Source organism: Cynocephalus volans, chromosome 10 (genome assembly GCF_027409185.1).
Source record: "Cynocephalus volans isolate mCynVol1 chromosome 10, mCynVol1.pri, whole genome shotgun sequence".
Taxonomy (NCBI): Eukaryota; Metazoa; Chordata; class Mammalia; order Dermoptera; family Cynocephalidae; genus Cynocephalus; species Cynocephalus volans.
The window spans coordinates 16,049,276-16,073,290 of NC_084469.1; the positions used below are offsets into that span (position 1 = coordinate 16,049,276).

At 41.3% G+C, this 24,015-nt stretch overlaps 2 non-coding genes and 1 pseudogene across 2 annotated transcripts; all 3 read right to left on the reverse strand.

The window, feature by feature from the left end:
• Positions 1-14,525: 14,525 nt before the first annotated feature.
• LOC134389890 (U1 spliceosomal RNA) lies at positions 14,526-14,678 on the reverse strand (annotated as a pseudogene).
• A 4,909-nt stretch (positions 14,679-19,587) lies between these two features.
• On the reverse strand, positions 19,588-19,752 carry LOC134389886 (U1 spliceosomal RNA). Its single transcript, XR_010024838.1, has one exon. It is a non-coding gene; the product is annotated as a U1 spliceosomal RNA (small nuclear RNA).
• A 917-nt stretch (positions 19,753-20,669) lies between these two features.
• LOC134389884 (U1 spliceosomal RNA) lies at positions 20,670-20,833 on the reverse strand. The gene has a single exon (XR_010024836.1). It is a non-coding gene; the product is annotated as a U1 spliceosomal RNA (small nuclear RNA).
• Between the last annotated feature and the right edge of the window lie 3,182 nt (positions 20,834-24,015).

Genomic DNA, 24,015 nt, shown 5'->3' on the forward strand with positions numbered 1-24,015 from the left:
GAGTTTGTTTTTGACCCCGGCTCTACCCGCTGGTGCCAAAACCACTGTAAGGTTCGGGTCATTCTTGAAACAACTCATACTGGGCTTTATTTACATAGTGACAAAAATTTTTTTTCGTACTATATCTTAGTTTTGGCGACAGACATATTATGCATATCTTTCCAAGGAACGCGCTTCCAAAATGCAGAGTCTTTAATCTACATACTCCACCTCCTGGCGTGACGTCATAAGCAGGCCCAGCTAGTCAGAGAGAGCAGCTGCGTTTTCTTTCTCGGACTGCCGCGCACCATCTGAGATAGCTTTCAACCAATTCCTCCTTCACGCGCCGACCTAAGTGACATCTAACAGGCTACTTTCCTGACAAAAATCCATCCCTCTCCCAAGTTTGGGCATAGCCAAAGGCCTTCGGATCTCCTTGTGTGGAAAGCCCTTGAGCAATAGGATGTGAATGAGTTTTTTAAAAAGTAGCAAGCCACCTTCATGCCTTCCCGGGATACAGAAGCTCCACACCAGCCCCGCACTATTTTCTCCTATTCCAAGAAGAGGAGTACGGTGAGCTAGCAGGGTGTGTTATAAAGGGTTTTGGAATCCAAGATCTGGACTGCAATCTAGTTGTTCATATTGGATGACTCAAGATATGCTTCTAGCCTCTGACCTCAGTTTGTAAAATATGCATTACTGACCTTGGAGGAGGTCTTTTGAGGATAAAACCTCAAAGTAAATAGCAAAACAACAGCCTAAACTATAAAGCATAATTATAACATGTGAATCAGGCAACCCAGTAAAAAACCCCAAAGCAAACCAAGAAATACTACCAGCTAATATCTACTGAGTGCTTTAGCCGACTAAGCACTCGGTAAGTCATCTGGACTTTATAGTTAATCCTCACAACTTTGAGGTAGGAACTGGAATCATCCCCATTTTAGAGATAAAGAATATGAAGCATGACAAAGATTCTGTGGCCAAACTCTAGTCAGGTTTCTGAACCTTCTCTTAGGCCCATCTCTGCACTTCCTTGTAAAATCCAGTTTTAGCAAAAGACCCTGCTAAGTCAGTTTAGACAGAACCTCTCCACCCTCAGTATCTGATCAGGCTCCTCCTCCACCATCCCCCAGGTGATGTCTAATCACCCTGGAAGCCTTACCCCTGATGTTTCTTAGTAACTTTCAACCCACTGACTTTCACACTGCTCCTTAGCCATAAATTCCCACTTGCCCATGCTGTATTTGGAGCTGAGCCCAATCTCTCTCCCCCTCTGCAAGACCCGGGTTGCAGTGGTACATATACCTATTGTGATGGTCCTAAATAAAGTCTTCTTTACGGTGCTTTTAACAAGTACAACTGAATAATTTTTTCTTTAACAGCTACAGAGGGGTTAACTCACTCAAGGTCACACAGCCAGTTAAATTAGTGGTGGAGTCATGACTTGGACCCAGGTAATCTGGTTCAGAAGCCAGCTCTCCCATCTTTTGCTTCCTTCTCTGCCCTGCTCCTGTCCCCCTCCCTTCTCTCTATATATTATCTAGAATAATCAACTTTAACATAATACTTATATTTCATCTAATCTGACACCCATTGTAAGATACACCATTATTTCATGTTCCATTAAGAAAAAAAAACCTCTGTCAATAGTAAAACATGGACTGTAAAATTAATCCTAATTTTGCAGATATAATGTGTGAAAAAAGTACACTGACCTCACAGATAGTCTGAATAAGCATATTTGATGGCACTTAACAGAATGCATTCAATAAAGGTTAATCATCATATAAGTATGCAAAGTCTCATTTCTCTATGCAGATCTAAGAACAAAACCATCCCCAACATAAACACAACAGCAGAGTGCTGTGAAGTTTGCCAACACATGACCAATACCCTGGAAAAAAGGTAAGTTTCTCCTCAGTGGCCTTGGAGTTATCTATTTACCTGTTATAAGCCCTCTTTCCTTTTTCCCCATATTTCCAGCTTCCCTTCTCATGCTCTGTGCCTTTAAACCTTTATTGAAAGCCTATTTTTCAGGGTCATTCGAAGCATTGTCAGCCTTGTTCCTCCTTTCCCTTTTTTCCGCCCAAAGAGTTGAAAATGCTTAGGAAGTCACAGATACTAATTTTGAGAAAGCTGCAATAAATCCAAAAGTGAGGTAGAGCTTAACCAATAAAATTTGGTTAAGGTCTACACCCAGGCCAGCTCCCTTTCTTCAAAGAATCCATCCTCAGGCTGTCCCTCCTTTGTGAAATGTCTTCTCTCCTACTCTTTTTTTTTTTTTTTTTTATCACAATTCTCTTTTCCAAAGTTCAGAAATTGTCTCAGCTCCACTCTGATTTTATTGAGCTCTCTCAGGCAACTCCAACAGCTCTGAACTCCCATTACACTTGTAATTTGCATCTACAAATTAAAACAGATTTGCACTAATTTCTAACTGAAGCAAGGACAAATTTTGTGGAAGAATTACTCTCTTGCTCCCATGTGTATCAATCCTGCTTATATTCGTGTTGTGGTTATTGTACGTGGGCCTATGTGTAGGAAGGAGGCACAAAATAATGGGAGGAGTGATAACAGCACACCTGGAACAGAAGGACAAAAACAGAGGCTTTCTTATATTTTTGGCCCACAGTCACCTTAAGAATTACACTTCACATTGCAATCTAGTATATCCAATACACATTACATACTATATGTAAAACTAAAGCAGTGTAATGCTCTCTCTATTATAATCTTTTCTAATTGATTTTTAAAATCCCAGCGACTGATTAAATTAATTTCACAGCCCTCTAACAAACTGCAGCCAACAGTTTTAGAAACAATGGACTAGGAAATCTACATCAGTGACTAACCCCTGCATAGCAGGGGAGAACCAGGTTGGCTTCTAGGGCTGGAGAGCAGAACTGCATGGGAGAAATGGTCAGGTCAAGGGAGAATATGTGTAAAACACTGGTTAGCTTGGAGGCCTTCAAAGTCCATCATAAAGCTTCTAGAATCAGGAAAAGAGATCAAGATGACTACAAAGATGGTAGATTGCTGGACAATCCCCAGAGTCACCTTGTAACCTGAGCCTGATCTCTCTTAACTCCAGAAAGACCTACAGAGTCTGGGTTGTTGTGAGGTATGGTTCTAATCATTGATCATATGTCCAAAGATTTACAAATTACTACTGAGAAGAGAAAAAACAACCCAGCTACTGTCAGGTGAGTTGGCCTGGCTCTAATGGCAAAGCCACAGTGTTCTGCTGAACATAAACAACTTCACAGACCCAACATTAGACAACGACCTTCTATGATCATGATCAAGCAATATATAAACACATGACCACCCTGTAATTGTGCCTGCACCCACACAACAAAACAAACAAAAAAAAAACGTGTTCTAGCAACAAAGATGACCCAAATCCTCCCTTCCTGGCTAATATGAGTGACTGATGCTTCTTCAACAAGCACAGCTTTAGATCCACTTCATTCTTCCTACCTTCTAGATAAAAATTAAGATAATCATAGAATCTCTACTGCTCTCCAATAGCGCCCAATCTAGAGTGAAACCACACTGTCCTAAACCCTCCCCCAATCCACCTAATGCAAAAACCCAAATCTTCCTAAAACCCTTCTACTGAGATGCCCCCAGGTTCCCCCTTTCAAAATTCTCCCTTTCTAGGTGTGAAGGTTAGTGTCAACTTGATTAGATTACGGAATACCAAGAAACCCCTTAACGCTATCTTTTTAGGTGTTTCCAGAAGATATTAGCATGAGAGCTTGAGTGGACTAGATGGGAAAGATCTGCCGTCAATATGGGCAGGCACCATCCAATCTGCTGGAGGCCCCGAGAGAACAAAAAATGGAGAAAAAAGACGAATCTTTCTATCTGCTGAAGCTGGGATACACTCTTCTTTCCTGTACGTGAACATCACAGCTCAAGACCCTATAGCTTTTGGGTTCCCGGGCTTACACCAAGGACACCATCGGCTTCCCTGGTTCTGAGGCCTTTGGACTTGGAATGAGCCATGCTGCCAGCACCCAGGACTTACACCAATGGCACCATTGGCTTCCCAGGTTCTGAGGCTTCAGACTTAGACTGAGCCACGCTCCAGCATCCAGTATGCAGGCCTATCGTGGGACTTCTCTTCACAATCACGTGAGCTAATTTTTCTAATAAATCCCCTCTCATATATTTATAACATATCCTGTTGATTCTGTCTCTCTGGAGAACTAAGACTAATTCACAAGGGCTAGCCAGTTAGCTCACTTGGGAGAGCATGGTGCTGCTAACACTAAGGTAAAGGATTTGAATCCCCTTAACTAGCAAGCTGCTAAAAAAAACCCAAAACGAAAAAACCCAAAAAACTCCCTCTCTCTGAATTTCCATATTCCCTCATGTCTGGATGGGAATAGTTTCAAATACAGGTAGTCAGTAGAAAATTGCATCTCTCCCAGCTGCCAAAACCTCTGTTACTGAGGTGCATGGAGGAGCTATAGTAACTATGAACCCCTGCAAATGTGGAGGAAGTAAATGAAGCTTGAGTCCAGTCATGGCTATCTACCCAATCATCTCAGCCAATGCCCACTAAAGGATCACGGTGCACCAAAGGGCCAAGAACTTCACACACCTTAACTCATTTGATCCCCTCAACAACTCTGTGGAGTAGGTGATATCTCCATTTTGGAGATGAGAAAATGGGGGTCAGGAGGGGCTGAAATGTGCCCAAGAGTAGAGAAGGAATTAAAATCTACATAGTCATCCCTAGAGAGCACATCTTTTTTTGCGCACACACAGACAAGGCTGATGTCTGTAGAAAGCATTCTAGTTCACTCACAAGGCATTTGGCACCCCAGGTGAGCGTCTCTCCGTGTGAGATAACTGGCCAAGGGGTTCCTGTTACCTACCCTACAACCCCACCCAAAGCCCCTGAGGACTTTGGTGGGGGGGGGGGGTGTTAATATGTGACATCACACAGTTTGAAAAGCTTGATAGGGTGGAAACTTCCTGGAAAGTGAATATCATTTGTCCTGTGTATATGTCAAGGTAGGAAAAAAGTCTGAGAACCACTGCTCTAGATAAGCATGAAAAATACAATCTGACGATTATCAACACTGCAAGAATGGAGAATTATGGATGCATATGTATTAGAAAAAGAGGAAGAGAGAGGGGAGTTTGTCATTTGCTCAAAGTTGCCAGAGGGTGACCAAAGTAAGTAACAAGCCAGCAACAGCTTTAGACCTTTAGGCTTGACTGCGGTTTAGCAAGCAGCATCTCTATGTGAGTATATATTAACAAGATGTCAAGAAGGGGCATTGGAGCTCCTCTAATCTAATCATGTTACTCTCCTGCCCAAAGCCCTTCAATAACCCCCATTACTCTTAGGATAAAGCCCCAGCTCCTTCTCAGGCTCCTTGAAGTTCTGCATGGTCTAGCTCTGTGGCCTGTCCAGCATTCCTGTAGTGTCCACCATACTGCAGCCACAGGGGCCTCCTTCCAGCCTTGGAGCCTTTGGCCATGTACTTTCCTTTGCTTGAAATGCTCTTCTGCTCAATTTGACTCTTCTCTTCCCTTCCTGCATTGAGCTCCCTCTGTTAATACACTGAGTCCTTTAATTTCTTTTACAGTCCTTATAACACCCACAATCCATTCATTCTTCCACTGGATGATTGATTATCAGAGTTTCCTGGGCTAGTGTATAGACTGTCACAGTACTTCAGTATGTTCATCTCAATCACTGCTGGATCTTTAGGTTAGTAAAGTGCCCAGCATGGAGGCAACATTACACACACACACACACACACACACACACACACACACCCCACACACACACACCCACACACACCACACACACACACACACACACACACACACACACACACACACACCCGATATGTAGTGATTAGGAAGCTGTGTGAAGGAACGTGATAGAAAAGGAGTGTGGGAAGCCTGAATAAACTTTGGGAAGACAATATGATCAAGAACTAAGAAACTTACCAGTCAGCCACCACCCCCCCAACCCCACAAAATACCCAAGACACTAAATTCAACTGAAACAAAGAACAAAGGATTTAAGGAAGGGTTATCCAAGAATGGACACATCAGAAAGATAAAACTGCTAGGCTGAGGCCTTCCTTCATTACTCAGAAAAGGATGGCTAGTCAGCCTTGCTTGCAGGGTTCCACAGAGCAATGTCTGGGGAAAAACATCCGGCATTTGAGTACCTGGGCCTAGTCATATCAGATATAATTTGTACACTTGTTCTTCAATTTCTAGGTGATTCCCTCCAACACAACCTGTACTTAGAAATTTACTCTATCTTCTGTAATTATTTCCTTTTGGTCTCCCTTGGCATTTAGTACAATGCCTTTTTAAAATGCCAGGCTATAGGAGGAATAAGTTCAAGAAATCTATTGTACAAAACGATGACTACACTTAATAACAATGTATTGTGTTCTTGAAAATTCCTAAGAGTAGATTTTAAGTGTTTTCACCACAAAAAGAGATATGTTAGCTCAGTTGGTTAGAGCACAGCCTTATAACCCCAAGGTCACGGGTTCAGATCCCTATACCAGCCAGCCAAAAAATAAATGTAAGTATGTAATGTAATGTATATGTTAATTACTCAGTTTAGCCATTCCACAATGTATACATACATATTTCAAAACTACATGTTGTATGTAGTAAATGTATACAATTGAGGAATTAATTATGCATTAATTTTTCAAATATTGCTTTCATTCCACCTTCTGAAAATCCCATTAGATTTATCTTCACCCTCCTCATCCTCCATCTTTTTTTAAACCTTTCTTGCATATTTTCCACCTCTATTTCTCTTTGTACTGCATCCTTCAGACATGTCTTCATTAATTCGTCCTTTGTCAGTGTCTAATCTGCTGCTTCGCACATTCACTAAGATTACAATTTCAATTATTATACTTTCATTTTGAGAAATGAATAGACTGGAGAGTGTTTCCCTTTGATTCTGAATGGTGCCTGGGGACATTACCAAACCAGGCTAATTTAAAGTAACTTTTTGTGCCATTCCCCAACATATACATACAACTGTATGAATTCTGGCCCAATTTAAAGGATTGTGAGTGTGACCTAGTAAGATTTATGTCCCATCCCATTCCCAGGCAAGGCTGAGACAGGCACGTGTCCCAAACATCTTTCTCTTGGGGAGAAGGTATTCCTAGAAATGAGGGTGCTCTTCTTCTGGGGTCCCAGCTTTACAGAATGGGGAAGGACTCTCTAGTCAGAACCCCCACCCAGATCATGCCCCAGCTTTGTCTCCTGCCCCCAGTCCCTGGTCTGTTAAACCCAGACCCAAGGCTTCTGAGGAAGGAGGACAATGTAGGGAATACTCAGGATTTACTGTTACCTTTCCTCTTTGATTTTTTTTCTTTTGACTGATTTCTGTGGGTTTCTCTTTTTGCTAGATCAATAATATAATTGAAAAACTTGTTTTGCTGCTGTTCTATTTTCCTAGGATTTTACATGTTTTGAACTAGGAAAGCTCACAACACTGCCATATTGGGGATCAGATTTCAACATGAGCTTTGTGGCACAGCATACCCCATTCTATCATTCTGTCCCAGCCCCCCAAAACTCATATCCTCTCACAAAATACAAGCATACCATCCCAATAGTCCCAAAAGTCTTAGCTTGTTCCAGCACTAACTTAAAAGTCCAAACTCCAAAGTCTCATCTGAGACTAAAGGCAAAACCTGTAAAAAATCAAAACCAAATTAATCTACTTCCAAGATACAGTGGTGTAACAGACATTGGGTACATGTTCCCATTCCAAAAGGGAGGAATAGGCCAGAAAAAAGGAGGAACAGTTCCCCAAACAAGTCCAAAACCCAGCAGGGCAAACATTAAATCTTAAAGCTCCAAAATAATCTTTGACTCCAAGTCCTGCATCCTGGGAACAGTGGGGGATTTGGGCCCCTAAAGCCTCAGGCAGCCCTACCCCCATGGCTCTGCCAGGCACAGCCCACTGGGTTGCACTGGTGCCCATGGATTTTCCAGGCTGGCGCTCCATGCTGCCTGTTGCCCTACAGTTCCGGAGTCCTGGCGGCGGTCTACTAGGCATTGCCCTGGTGGGGGCTCTGACCCACATTTTTGCTCAGCATTGCTCTAGTAGATACCCTTTGCCTCTTGCTCCGCCTCCAAGACAGGTCTCTGCCTGGGCTCCCAGTCTTTTTCATTCATCCTCTGAAATCTAGGTGGAGGCTGCCATGCCTCCACCAATCTCATGTTCTGCTGGCCTGCAGACTTAACACCACGTGGAAACCATCAAGGTTTCCAGCTTGTATCTTCTGAAGCTGCAGTTCCAGTCAAACCTAGGGCCAATTTAGCCACAGCTGGAGCAACTGGGGTTCAGGGAGGAGCGTTCCAAGGTGGAGTAAGGCAGCGGCAACCTGGGTCTGTCCCCGAGAATAATTTGGTCCTACTAGGCCTCTCAGTCTGTGATGGGAGGGGGACCTGTAAGATTTGTCAAATGCCTTCAGGGCTTTTCTCCCACTGTCTTGGCTATTAGCACCTGGCTGCTTCCTAGCCATGCTACTGTCTCTAGCAGCCAGTCTCTCTTCTGCACCTTTGGACATTCCACCTAAAAATGCTCTCTCATTCTCTACCACAGGACCAGGTTGCTGGGAATTTTCCAAATCTTTACACTCTGCTTCCCTTTTAATTATAAATTCTGGTTTTAAGTCATGCCTCTGCTACCAAAACTGAGTGTAACAAGTAGCCATGCAGTTGTCTGAATGCTTTGCTGCATAGAAATTTCTTCCACCAAATATTCTGGTTCACAGCTCTTAAATCCCACCTTCCACAAAGTCCTAGGCCATGGATACAATGTAGTCAAGTTCCTTGCTATGGTGTAGCAAGGGTGATCTGTTGTCCAATTACCAATAAGTTCCTCATTTCTATCTAAGACCTCATCAGTATGGCCTTTACGTCCACATTTCTGTCAGCATTCTGGTCACAACCATTTAATCAATCTCTAAGAAGTTCCAAACTTTCCCTCATCTTTTTGTCTTCTTGTAACAGGCTGAACAGAAGTGACTCCATTTTGTTAAACTTCTAAATTAAAAAGTTTTTTTTTTTTCTTACTCTCGTAACCTGAACCGCATCATAGCTTGTAGCTGGACATTAGAATATAATAATCTTGTTCACTTGCTAGAACATAATGACTTTTGCTCACACTGTACGCAGAATAATTATAGAAGAGATTATTAACCCAAGTGGCCATTCTCTACTAGCTTACTAACTAGACCTTTTTGATGTTAACAAGAACTGAATCCGTGACTTGACTTCATGGAGGATGGTCACCATGAATCAGCTCCCACCTAAGTTCTTTGATGTTTAACTGCAATTGTATGATTATGCCTGCACATCCCTGTTTAGATCACCATGAATCAGCCCCCCCTACCACCTGTCCCTATAAAACACTTTGGCAAGTCTGGGAAAAGCAGAGATGGTCTTTGAGACACGAGTACACCATTTCCCCAGGCTGCCAGCTTCCTGATTAAAGGCTACCTTTCCTTACACCAACACTATCTCTCAATTATTGGCTATTGAGCAGCGAGCAAACGGACCTTTGGGGTTTTGGTAACATTCTCTGAGTTCTCTAAACTCCTCCAACTTTTGACTACTACCCAGTTCCAAAGCTGCTTCCACATTTTCAGGTATCTATATAGCAACACCCCACTCCTCGGGACCGATTTTCCATATTAGTCCATTTCTGTTGCTTATAACCGAATATCTGAAACTGGATAATTTATAAAGAAAAGAGGTTTATTTGGCTCATGATTATGGGACAGCTGCGTCTGGCATGGGCCTTGGGCTTCTTCTACTCATGGAGGAAAGCAGCTGGGCGGCCCATGGGCACAAGCAGAACACATGGCAAGAGGAAGCAGGAGAGAGAGGAGAGATGCCAGGGTCTGTTTAAATAACCAGTTCTTGCAGGAACTAATAGAGCAAAAACTCACTCGCTACTCAACCCCAGGGAAGGTATTAATCTATACATGAAGAATCCACCCCCTAAGACCCAAACAGCTCCCAACACTGCCACATTGGAGATCAGACTTCGATATGAGCTTTGGGGGGAACAACGTACCCAAACTCTATCAATAGTCTTCTGCTGTACTACCTTTCCCCAGCAATGCTAGAGAAAGTTGCAGAATCTTCCAGCCCTCTTACTCCATATTTATACAAACTACATCTATATCCTCATTGCTACTTGGCATTCCTTTCATACATAGCTTTCTAATTTCTTCTACCCAGCTGTTTCAAACCTTCTCCACAAGTGAGTGGTTCTCAGTGACAGTGGCACCACTCCCAAGGGGAAGTTTTGAAAATCTGTAGTGTGGCACTACAGCTAAGGCTGATGTCTGGAATCCTGTTGACATCACCAATTGCAGAGCTATTTATCCTGCCAGCTGTGCCGATTGTTGAGCTAAGGCTGGGTCTGGAGCTCCCAGACCCCTCAAGCCCACTCACAGACTGGGTCACAAACCCTTCATATGCCAGGCTGCGTCACCAGACCCCACACATGCCAGGATGGGTCACCAGACCCCTTCACTCAGGTCTATGAGCTAGGTCATGGGCCAAAAGGTCCTTGGAGCCATAGGTTGGAAAGCGTGGCTGCGCAGGGCAGACACCCAAGGCCGACGCCCGCACGTCTGCTTCCCAAACTCCTCTCTACTTCTCTCTCTCTCTCTCTCTCTCTCCGAAGAACACACGAATAGCAACAAAACCAAGAAGATACGTTGGTGCACATGCACACTAACTCTACACACACACACACACACACACACACACACACACACACACACACACACACACACACACACACACACAATTTGCTTACAAAGGTTGCTGAACCACACCCAACTGGACCCGAGGTGAGGGCCCTGACCAAACTATTCTATTTTCCCAACGTGCAGGAATGTTTCTTTGTGTAGTAATAGCAAACATTTACATATTAAAATGTCTTATTTTATTATAACTTATTTTATTTTCATTTCTCCTTTATATATTACAGTTAGGACATTATATGTGGGGGAACGACGTATAGTTTATATTTGCTATGAATGTCTTCAGGATAGTAAATGGAATGTTACTATTTGTTATAAAAAGGAACTCTGAATTTGACAGACTTGAGAACCACAAACTAATCCTATCACACCCATATCCTTTTTATAGGAGTGAAAATAATTTAACTTTTTTACCATGAAATTACAATGAACTCTGTTTCCCACTAGCACAAGCTGTCACTGTCTGCATCAGCATCATCTTTTAAATCAGAATCTCCAGGGCACATGCACGTTTTACGCACTCTCCACATAATTTTTTAACTCTTTGAGAACCACTGGGCCCAGCCTCTCTGTTGTGTCACAGGAAGAGGGATCTCCTGTCTTATTAAATCTCCCATTCCACATATGCTCCAATCCCATCCTCTCTGGCCTCAGTCCCTTCTGAGGGACTTTGATTAAGCTCCTCTCCTTTCAAACAAACACAGAAGTCCTTTATCCAGAAAAGGTATCTTTCTCAATTCCACAGTCCCCCTACATTACTATTCTCTTGCTGTTCTTTCATTTACTTGGATCTTAGCAGATAATTCATTAGTTTAACACTTAACATTACATTTATGGTATAGCTCCTACATGTCCAACCCTGTTTTATAGCTTCACAGATATCTCATTTAATTCTCACCAGTACCTTCTGGGGTTGGTACCATTACTATTATTCCCTATTTTAGAGAAAAAGAAAATGATGCACAAGGCAGGTACCTAATTTACCTAAAACCACCTAGTTAGACAAGAGCAGGGTTAGTGAGTCTGCACTCTTAACGTCTAACTCAGTGGCTTATAGACTGATGTATAGCCAAGCTTTATTATATACTCAGTATCTATTAACCAGCAGGTTAGAAGGACTGGGGACATTAATCTTAGAGCAAAACTAGAGAATCCTCCAGAACAATTAGTCTCTCTGGCACCAGGGAACCTATGAGAACAAAGGCTTAGAACCCTTTCAATGTAAGGTGGTCAACGAATAAATGAAGGTATTCTCAAGCCCAGGGACAATGGGAAGCTTGCAAGATGTACTGATTGCTTAAAAGGCAGAGTGGGTCATAAAAATAGTAACTGGTGGTTCCTAACTAAACCTGTTTCATCTTCAGCCTCAAACTCAGCACTTTCATCTTCACCTATTAATCAGACATTACTAATGTTGTGATCAACACGTATTATGCTTGTTTTCTCACCATTTCCCCCTACTCTACCAAATGCAGAAAATGACTGCATTTTTCAAAAGTCACTAATGGTCACTGATTATGAAAGTGCACATTCTCAGCAATCCCTCAGCACAACAGCAGTGACCTCTTCTTGGTATGCCTGACTACACTGCTCATCTCCTTTTTTTTTTTAAAAAAAAAAAAAAAAAGATGACCGGTAAGGGGATCTTAACCCTTGACTTGGTATTGTCAGCACCATGGTCTCCCAAGTGAGCTAACTGGCCATCCCTATACAGGGATCTGAACCCGCAGCCTTGGTGTTATCAGCACCACACTCTCCCAAGTGAGCCATGGGCCGGCCCCTATGCTGCTCATCTCTGCTCTTTTCCCAGTTTCTTTCAAGGGTGTCCTTTCTCCTCTGGTCTTCTAACTGGGGAAATTCTTCAAAGTCCAGACCTTGAACCGTTGTTTTTCTCAACGTGGAAGCTCTTCCTTCAAAAAATGTATCCACCTTCCTGATGCCAACTGTATTAGTCCATTTCTGTTGCTTATAGCAAAATACATGGAACTGGGTAATTTGTAAGAAAATGAAATTTATTGCTTACATTTTCAGAGGCTGGGAAGTCCAAAAAGTCCAGGGAAAACATCTGGTGAGGGTCTTCCTTGGTGAGGCGACAGTGACCTAGGGGTCTCACATGGCAGAAATGGCAGAGAGAGAGAGACAGCTCCTCAGGCGCTTTCCTTTTAAAGCCCTCAGAACCACACCCCTGACCACCATTTTATAATGGGCTTGAGAATACTCTCATTTATTCATTCATTGACCACATCCATTCATATTGGTCCTACAATCTAATCACCTCTTCAAGCCCCCCCCCCACTTTCAATTACCATGATAGAATATCCGACCCTCAACAATTACAGTGGGGATTAAGTCTCGTTGAGTTTTGGGGGGCATCCAATCTATAGCACCAACTATGGAGTTAATTCAACTATTCAACTAGGCTCTCTCCATAGCTCATTTCTAAATCTTCGCCTCCCACTTTTTTGTCTCTCCTTAGATCTCCTTAGAGGTCTAAGAACAATACTCAAAATAGCATGCTCCTAATTCTGGGCTGCTGGTTAACTAAATGGCTTGCCTGCCACATCTCCAATATAAACAGCCAACAGAAGACTCCAAACAAATTCCAAAGTTACTGGCAACGAAATACTGTTGGGGGTGGGAATAGCAGAGCATCTTCTAGACTAAACTTTCAATAAACTGGAACCAAAAGAGAGCATAAATACAAGCTTCTACACCACAAACCCATTTGGAAGGGTCAGTGAATGAGACTCAAACTGGGAAGCAATTTTGTGATTTCTTCACGGCCACATGTGAATGATCTGTAATTTTAATATGTAAACTTCACAGTAACCACCCTACCTTGCCTACTCTATCCCTCCCATTCCTATTTATACCCACTTCCCAAAATAACTGTTCCTGGACTGACTTCTCCCAGCAACATAACCCCTTTAAAATGGTAGCACATTTGATTTTTATTTTTATTTTTTTTCCGTGACCGGCGCTCAGCCAGGGAGTGCACCGCTCATCCTTATATAGGATCTGAACCTGCGGTGGCGGGAGCGTCGCCGCGCTGCTAGCGCAGCACGCTACCGAGTGCGCCACGGGCTCAGCCCAACACATTTGATTTTTAAAACAAAGACAGCACCATCTTAAAAGTAAGTCATTTCAACGCCCTCCAGAATCCAGACTTCAAATTAACCTAGAAAACAACAAACCACTCAGAAAACCCTTAAACCTCCATTCTCAGGACAGATAAAATGAGAAACAGCATATACAGATAGCACTCCATTACCACAAATCAGTGGTACAATTTCCCTCACTTGAGAAAACCACAGGAAGCAGAGATTCCAGAGAACCAAGATCTAGCCTTTGCATGGAAAATCAGGTTAGGGATCAGGGTGTCCAGTCTGCCTTTTTAGGGACTATACTATAAAACAACCCTAAAATGAAAATCCTAGTGCTTCAACAATAAAGACAAGTATTTTCAAGTACAAATGAAAGCCCAATATAGACTTCTAACATCTCAAAGCCACCAAAAGAACAGTTGAGCTCTCCTTTAGAAAACAAAAATGAAGGCCAGCCTCGTGGCTCACTCGGGAGAGTGTGGCGCTCATGGCGCCGAGGTCGTGGGTTCGGATCCTATACAGGGATGGCCAGTGCGCTCACTGGCTGAGCATGGTGCGGACCATACCGTGCTGAGGGTTGCGATCCCCTTACTGGTCAGAAAAAAAAAAAAAGAAAACAAAACAAAAATGACAGGGGAGAGCATGAACACAGTCCCCCAAAACCACAATTAGGCAGTCAAGTTTTCCTGCATTGCAGGGTCAGCACATTCAGAACACAATGAATGAGCCTCACCCTGGGCAAACCTCCTTCATAATCATGGTATCTCCCCTGCTAGGTAAGTATGAGTTGCTTTAGCCCATGGCCTTCCCTGCAGCCTTCACAGTCCGATGTGCATAGCACTATTTAGGTACAGTCCTAATGTAAATGTTAACCTAAAAGCTCCATATTGTCACATAAAACTAACCCAGACACTCTGAAACTCTTACAAAGACTGGCAGTGTTTCAAAGTTCCCCAAACTACTCCCCAAGACACACAAGGGTAGGAGAAACAGCCTTTCCCTCTTTGCACCAGAATTCTTCATCTATATGTCATCTACCTCCATGGATGACATCTCGTACTTCCCATTGTCTGGAAGCCACCCTTCTTTTCTCCTTTGGAATAAGAACACAGCCTGTGAAGAGCCTATTAGTTCTTGTGATAACTCGCTGTTTCTTTTTGTTTTGCAAACTGATAGAATGCTATAGACATTTTACTTTATAAGCATAGAAATATGATGCATAAGAGGCTAGCTAGTTAGTTCAGTTGGTTAGAGCACAGCCTCGTAACAGCAAAGTCATGGGTTCAGATCCCAGCACTGGCCAGTTGCCAAAAAAAAAAGAAGTGTGATGCATAGCTTTCAAGTGTGAATCACATGTAATAATAATAACAAAAACACTAACAATGATGGTAGTAGTAGCTAACACATATAGTGCTTACCATATGGCAGGCATTGTGCTGAGAGTCTTTTACATACAATAACTAATTTAATCTTCTTAACCAGCCTATGAGGTAGCTACTATTGGTTTTGTTTCTCTTTGTTTTGTTTTTAGCACAGTCAAGTGAAACAGTGGAAGTAAAGAGGTAGTTACTATCGTTTCCATCTTTACAGGTGTGGAAAAAGGCACAGAAAGGCTTTTTTTTCCTTTTTTTTTTTTTCCTGGCTGGCTGGTTAGAAAGGTTAACTTTCAATGTCACATGGTATTTGTGGACTCCAGCCTGATCCCACTTGATGAATGAATCCTCAAAAGGCTCAGACTGGTCCACTGCATCCATTCATTCATCCATTCATCCACTCACTCACTCAACAAGTGTCTGCTACATTCCTGTTGTTGGAGCTATAAAGGATGTGTAAGATTCAGTCCCTCCTTCCAAAGAACCCAGAGGCTATAAAAAAAATAAGGTAAATTCAAGTGAAAAATCCTCTGTGAAACTTTCCCTGACTTCTCCTTGCCCTTCTTCTCAAATCAGTACTCCTAATCACTCCACTAGCCTGTGATCGTTCCTTGAAGCAGGAGGCCCCTGCCCAAGGATGGCACAGCTTCTCACATAATGCCTCATTCCTGATCCTGGCTACACTAAAGAAACAAGAGATTACTTCTTCAGAAGGAATTAGAGCAGCCTCTAATGACATCTGAGACAAATCTTAAGGAGTGGGAAGACAGGATAATACTGCTTACGAAAGGAGAATAAAAGGTCTGGAAAGAATAAAAGGATAACTGGCATTTGGATGGAAGGTTAGGTGGATATTTACATGTGCTATTTATTTACCAAGAAGTCTAGTTATGTGAATTAAAATAAATGTTAAGGAATAAAATAAAAGGAGGGCAGGATTTGCTCATGCAAATGGGCACTGTAGGCCACGAAGAATGTGTCAATTTCGAGAGCACATGTTGGTCTTAAAGCTGGGAAGAAGGGCTATCTGTTCATAGACAATTGGCTCAGAAATGAACATACTTGTGTGACAGTGAAGGACCCATTAGGGTGTGATAGAGAAGGTAGCCAGACTACCCAGTTTAGGCTTTGGTTGGAAAGCAACAGACTCTTTTGAAGGTATTTGTGCAAGGGAATCATAGATTCTTTCTAGAAAAATTAATCTGCACATAGTACTAAAGATAGTTTGGAAGAAGAGATAAAACAAAGCTATCAGAGATTAACCAAGAGAAAGGGAAAGAGAGCTCTATGGAAATATGTAAATGCGGTTAAGGAAATGGAGGTCAGGGCTGGCTTCATGGGCATATGACCTGCAAAGAGCCATGCACTTAGAAGTGCATCATACTTGGTTTAATACTCTGTTACTGACATCTTGAAATTATCAATTTTTTAATGAGTTCTCATTAACATTTTGTACTGGGCCCACAAATTACTTAGCCAAGGGAGGAGAGATGATAAAGTTCACTTTGTACATACAGAGAAAAGAGTCCTACTCAGTAATAAGAAGACAAGCAACCCACTTAAAATAGACAAAAAAATTTGAATAGACATTTCACAAAAGAAGATACATGAATGACCAATAAACACATGAAAAAATGCTAGTGTCAACTACTTTGAAAAATGCAAGTTAAAACCACAATGTGTCATTACACATCCACAAGAATGGCTACAATTCAGAAATGCTGGCAATAACAAATGCTAGCAAGGATGTGGGGAACCTGAGAACCTCCTGTATTACTGGTTTGAATGTTTCTTAAAAAGTCAAACATACAGTGCTGGCCAATTAGCTCAGTTAGTTAGAACATGGTGCTGATAATACCACCAGGGTTCGATCCCTTTGACACACACACACACACACACACACACACACACACACCCAGAAATACACAAAAAGGTAATACATCTTGATCCACCCTTTGACACACACACACACACACACCCAGAAATACACAAAAAGGTAATACATCTTGATCCACCCTTTGACACACACACACACACACACACACACACACACACACACACACACACCCAGAAATACACAAAAAGGTAATACATCTTGATCCAGTGGGATTTATCCCAGAAATGCACTGGTTTAACACCAGAAAACTAACCCGTCTAATTCAACATATCAACAGACTAAGAAGAAAAAGATGCAGAAAAAGTAGTTAAAGTTCAACACCCAGTTATGATCATCTTAGCAAAGTAAGAGTAGCTTGATAAACAGCATCTATGAAAACCCTACAGCTAATATAGTGAAAGAGCGAATGAATACCTTTCCTCCAGATTAAGAACAAAGCAAGCATGTTTATTTTAACCACTTTTATTCAACATTGTACTGGATTTTCTAGCAAGTGCAATAAAGGCAAGGAAAAGAAATAAAAGCCATAGTTTGAAAAGAAGTAAAACATCTTTATTCACACATAGGCAGTGAGTTTTTATATTCTTCAGCATTTATTTTGAATATGCTTAACTTTCTTATACCAGAGGTAGCGGGTAGTCACCCTTGACAGTTTCTAGTTCTACATCTCTTCCCAGTTCTTCAATGTGGTCAATTCAGACATCTGTCTTATGCAACGGCCTCTTGGTAACCACTTCCCTATGGGATAGGTAGATATAACCTAGTTGACTGGCTCCACTGACCCACACACACCCCACATGGACTTCACAGAAATGGCCCAGGGACCATCTCTCAGTAACAGTGTGACCTCCTGATGCTCATGACTGCTTACTTTAATAAAACCCGCCAATTAGAACTTCCCCCAGGGGCTGGCCAGTTAGCTTAGCTGGTTAGAATGCAGTGTTGTAACACCAAGAATAAGGGTTTGGATTTCCAAACCAGCCAGCCACAAAAAAAAAAAAAACTCCCCACAGGAAACCTGCTTAGGTAGTGTCCTGGATTCCGATAAAGGCATTTTTGGCCCAGGGGTTCCCCCTTCCTTCCTCTGTCCCCCCAGTTCTCCTGGCCCTTCAGAGGCATGCTGTACACCCCAAGGGCCTGTAAGTAATAAAATCCTTATTTTTATCTTGTCTTTCTACTAATTATCAAAGGGGTTGTCATAGAAGAGGTGCTCTCCATCTTAAAGATCCTAAATTAAAACAATGTAATATGGCAGTTTATACAGAAAATTCTAAAGCATCTATCATAAAAAATAAAAACTCTTAAAGAGTTCATAACTAAAATTCATAACAAACGTAGCAAAGTTGCAGGAAACAAGATCTAAACATGAAAAGGAATTGTATTTCTTCATACTACCAAGAACACTTGGAAAATGAAATTTAAAAAACAATACTATTTATTTATTTATTTATTTATTTTTAAAGATGACTGGTAAGAGGATCACCATGATCAGCATTATGCTCTTCCAACTGAGCCAACCGGCCATCCCCATATAGGGATCCAAACCTGCAGCCTTGGTGTTATCAGCACCACTCTCTCCCAAGTGAGCCACAGCCGGCCCTAAAAAAACAATACTATTTATAAGCGGTAAATAAATGACATCTTCCTACCATTTACATTTCTCCCTGCCGTTCTGTCACTCTACATAATCTACAACATCATTCATTAACTAATTTTTTTATGGGTGCAGATAAAGCCTTGCTAATATCCTCACCTTTCCAAGTGAGGAGTTACCAAGTAATAAAAGTATATGACTAAGGGAACCAAGTGAGGAACTAAAAATTGCTTCCTAAATAATAGAAGGATTGAAGAAGAGAAGGTATTCCAGGTAAGGAATGTCAGCTAAATACCAACACAAAAAAATTACATTTCATGCTAAACTCTTCTACACCTGTGTGACGCTTTCAAAATCACATGCATGTTACTTTAATAAAAAATAAAAGCTATCAGATCTCAAGTATCAAAAAAGCAAAATTACTTTGGAAAAGAAAAGAACAAACACAGCCTAAGAGAAATCTCACTTCGTCATCTTACCATTTCGGTAAAACCTTAAATATAAAGCTGTTAAAAACTAAATAAATACTCAGAAACAGTACTCAAAAAACCTAATCAGGGGCCGGCCCGTGGCTCACTCGGGAGAGTGTGGTGCTGATAACACCAAGGCTACAGGTTCGGATCCCACATAGGGATGGCCGGTTAGCTCACTAGGTGAGCGTGGTGCTGACAACACCAAGTCAAGGGTTGAGATCCCCTTACTGGTCATCTTTTAGAAAAAAAAAAAAAAAAAAAACCTAATCAGTACCTTCCCAGTCCCAACAGCCACCAAGGAAAAAACAAGGTAAGCACTGACTGTTTAATATCCTTTCTATAATTGGACAGTTACACAGGGGAGAGCGGGAACGCAGTCCCCCACTACCACAAATTATGCAGTCAAGTTTCCCGCATTTGGGGAAATACGCAAGAGTCAGCACACCCGGAGTGCAATGCATAAGCCTCACCCTGGGAAAACCACCTTCGTGATCATGGTATCTCCCCTGCCAGATAAGTATGAGCAAATAATGTTGCCTGGCATCTCACCCTCAGATTCTAAATTCTCTACACGTAGGGTCACTCCCTTCACACCAGCTCTAGCTATCGCTTACAACATAAGAACTTTTCTAAATTGTAACAGCCAGAAAATAACATTCTGCGTAATAGAATATTTGCAAAATCCTAAGAAATATACGTACAGTGTGAACAAGACCGGAAGACACTGCACTCATCTACATACTCCAAGCCCCTCTTGGTGACGTCAAAAGCTACCGACGAATCTGAGGCTTCTGTATATGCGGTAGGAAAAATAGCCCACTGAAAATATCTACATCCTGATCGCTGGTACCTGTAAATCTGTTACTCTACGTTATGGCAAAAGGAATTTTGCAGATGTGATTTTTGTTGTGGCAGCTGGCCGGTATGGGGATCCGAACCCTCGACCCAAGTGGACAACACCATGCTCTAACCAAGTGAGCAAACTGGCCAGCCCTCGATTAAGAATTTGAGATAAACAGATTAACCTAGTTATACCAGTGGGCCTAATGTAACAAAGGGTCCTTATAAAGACACAAAACATGACTGGCTGGTTAGAGGGTGGTGTTATAATACCAAGGGAAAGGATTTGGACCTCTCTGCACAGTCTACCCAAAATAAAAAATAAATTGAAGAATAACACAAAAGAGCCAGAGAAACAAACAAAAAGAGGGGAAAAAAAAGAATGCTAAATCGCTAACTTTAAAAACTGCAGGAAAAAGCCACAAAGAAGGGAATACACGGAAAATATGTCTACAGTACCTAAAAAACAAAAACCAACATGACTTCATAGACAACTAAAAACCTAACCAAGCTCCTTGATAATAACACAGACTGCTTAAGAACCCTACCAATGAACACAAACAAAACCTACACAAAGCTTTCATTATACTCTAAGAACCAGGGGAAAGCGCGAACGCAGTCCCCCACTACCACAAATTATGCAGTCGAGTTTCCCACATTTGGGGAAATCGCAGGGGTCAGCACATCCGGAGTGCAATGGATAAGCCTCGCCCTGGGAAAACCACCTTCATGATCATGGTATCTCCCCTGCCAGGTAAGTATGAATTCACACAGTTAAAAGGCACATCATCCTCAGATTCAAACCACTCTAACTATAGTGTTGTTTTTTTCATGTAGTCTATAGACCCCCTAACTTCTGGAGTGAAGAGTTTCCAAACTATAATAACCATGCAATAATATTTTGTATATCCCAAAATCACCAAAGTGTTAGGAAATATAGGACTAGGGTAAGAATGACCAGCAGCCACTGTGATTTATTTACATATTCCCCACCCCTTTTGCTGATCTCATTTAATGCCTTATTTTCCTAGTATGCTTGGTGATACTATCGAAATACTCATTAAACTTAAAGGTAAAGACGCTCTACAGATTGAAAGGTAAACAACCTAAACTACCTCCTGCCTTCAAGGGTTTATCGCTAGTATGTCACTGTGATTTCTGGCGCAGTTCAACGAGCCGCTATCCGCATAATCTGAACGAGCAGGACTGAAAAGATGAGATTTGGCAAAACTACATTTGAAAATGCAGCCCACGTATTATTAAAAACAGGTTGTTACTCCAAAGCGTAAAGCATATATATAATAATGCTCTCTTTCAAACGTGCAGCAAATGATCACCTTTACTTGAAAGATCAGTTCCACAAATGTTAATTCGAATTTTGAACTAAGCGAACTAGGGAAAAGCTCACGGAGCGCCCTCTTCTGCACCGGGGGTGCAATAGATGACCCTCACCTTTGGAAACCACCTTCAAAATCAGTGTCTCCCCTCCCAAGCAGAAACAAGTTGTGTTTCCAGTTATCCTTACACCCTCCTGTATTCAACACTACAAGCACAGGGTCACCGGCCCACTTTTTCACAGGTGTCTCCAAAATCCAAAACAAGACCCCTGGAGAATCCATTCTACAGGAACTCCTGAGCCCTCCTAGACTCCTACTAGACTCAAAAAGAGGAAATTCTGTCTCAGACAATTGTTAACAATTCACATATTCCACACTCACATAGTATCACTCTTCTGAACCCTTTCCTTCCTTTAATGTAAATCAAGATTTCCTTTGTGTGTGTGTGTGTGTGGCTGTTGGCCTGTACCATGATCTGAACCCTTAGACCTTGGGGCTACAAGGCCACACTCTAACCAACTGAGCTATCTGTCAAGGCTCTCTTACTATAAGTTAGAATTGGTGTGAGTTTCCAAGTTTAACCCTATTCTTCAGTTGTCTCTCCGAGATCACATGTTTTACTTAGAACCACCCTATTTCCCAAGTCTTTTTATCTTACAGAAGGACTCTTCTGGTATTCTCCCTTCTGCCAAAATAAATTAGCAAGAGTCTTATATCTTTAAAACAAGAAGAAATAATGCTGTTTTAAAAATCTTTCAGAAGATTAACAAGCAACAACCGAGAACACAGAGGTATCTGAAATGGGGAGAAAAAATACTGGGGCAAGAGGGGAAGGGATTCTGTGATGTAAGCAGAAACTACCCCTCAAGTCTGAGCTTTTGACAGTCTACCAGTTTGATTTTTTATATACTGTTTTCCTGAAAGAATTATGTAAAATATATAAATATGTCCACACATACATTTGTGTCTATATGTAATCTACAAATAAAATAACTACATTTTGTTTTGTGAAATAAAAGTTAAAATGACTTGAAATCTGGTTGGGGACCACTCAAGGGGAAAAGAAATGTATGTGAACTATACTGTTATTATCACCAAACCCCAGTTTCAGAAGATTTATGACTAGCAGTGCCTTGTTAAACTAATAATACAGAGTCCTTAAGGGCCCATAATCTTCACAAGACCCAGTTTCAGTATTTCACAAGGATGTCATTGTTATTGCCCTAGCTATCAAAATATCTGCTCAAAAGAGTCTGCTGTGGGACATAAAAGTGACTGTCCTCCACTATTTTAGCTCAAGCAGGCTAAGAAAAAAGTGACTACCCTCACAGAAGCCTTGACCCTCTAATGACCTTTGAAGACAGCCCCATTTCTTTGATTGGAAATATATATATTTGTGTAGACCTAAAAAGAAGCTGAGGCCAACATACAGCATGGATTTATTGAGCCAATATAATATGATGACTGTATCCAGAGAGACACATAGTCAGGTCACCCTGAGAAATGCGATCAGAAGGTGGCCAGCAGAGCTTAGCATTTTATAATCACAAGAAGGGGAAAGGATCAAAGAAGAGAGGGCAGCCCCACCTAATTACTTCATCAGGTTTTCTATTGGTTGTACATGACATACAAACTTGGGATTATTAATAGCTTACATCCTATATGCAGGGATTTAGGGTAAGGGTTATGAGAAGCATTTTAGTTTATTTTATGGCTTTCTGGTACCATTATGTCTGTTTCTAAGTAAAAAATGGTCTTATGATAAGAGTTTTCCAGGATAGGTGGACATGACTACTGACAAGGCATTATAATTTAGCTGACCTGGTGAGAGCAGATTTTTTGGTTATCATTTGTTAAATACTAACATGAGTTAGCACAGAAAAAGTGGAAAAACTTCTTAGTTAATTATACAAAGATTGCTACAGATCTCACTTAGGAACAAACATGCAAAACTCTTACCAAATGCATAAAACTTTTGTAAACTGAATCTAGCAGGATATTAAAAGAACAGACATAACGACTCAAGAGGTGTTACTAGGACTATAGGACCTAAATACATAAAAGTATATGATAAAGGTAGCATTTCATATAGATGGGGGAAAGAATTGATTACTTCATAAAGACTGCTGAGAAAATAAGCTCACTAGAAAGAAGGAAAAAATGCTTCCTTCCTCCTACCCTATATTTTTAAAAGACAGATTAAAATATTCAAATGTAAATCTAAACCACATGCAGAAAAAATACAAACAAAACATTTGTTTATAATTTTGAATCACTTTCTAAGCATGTTGCCAAAGTCAGAATTAAATACAAAATTTGACTAGATTTACATACAGAAAAATCTCTATAAAGTAGAAAACCTCATAAAACAAAATTTAAACACACATGACAAAGTGGGAAGATATTTGCAATACACAGATTAGGTAAATAGCCTGTATTATGGAATATGCACATGAGTGAGAATAGGCAGCATAACAGTTAAAGAGCATGGGTTCTGATATCAGACAGTTGAGCAGAATACCTGGCCTGTAGTCAGGGCAATAAATGTTAGCTATTGTTCCTCATAATAATTTTTTTAAAATAGACCTACAACAAATAAATACTTTA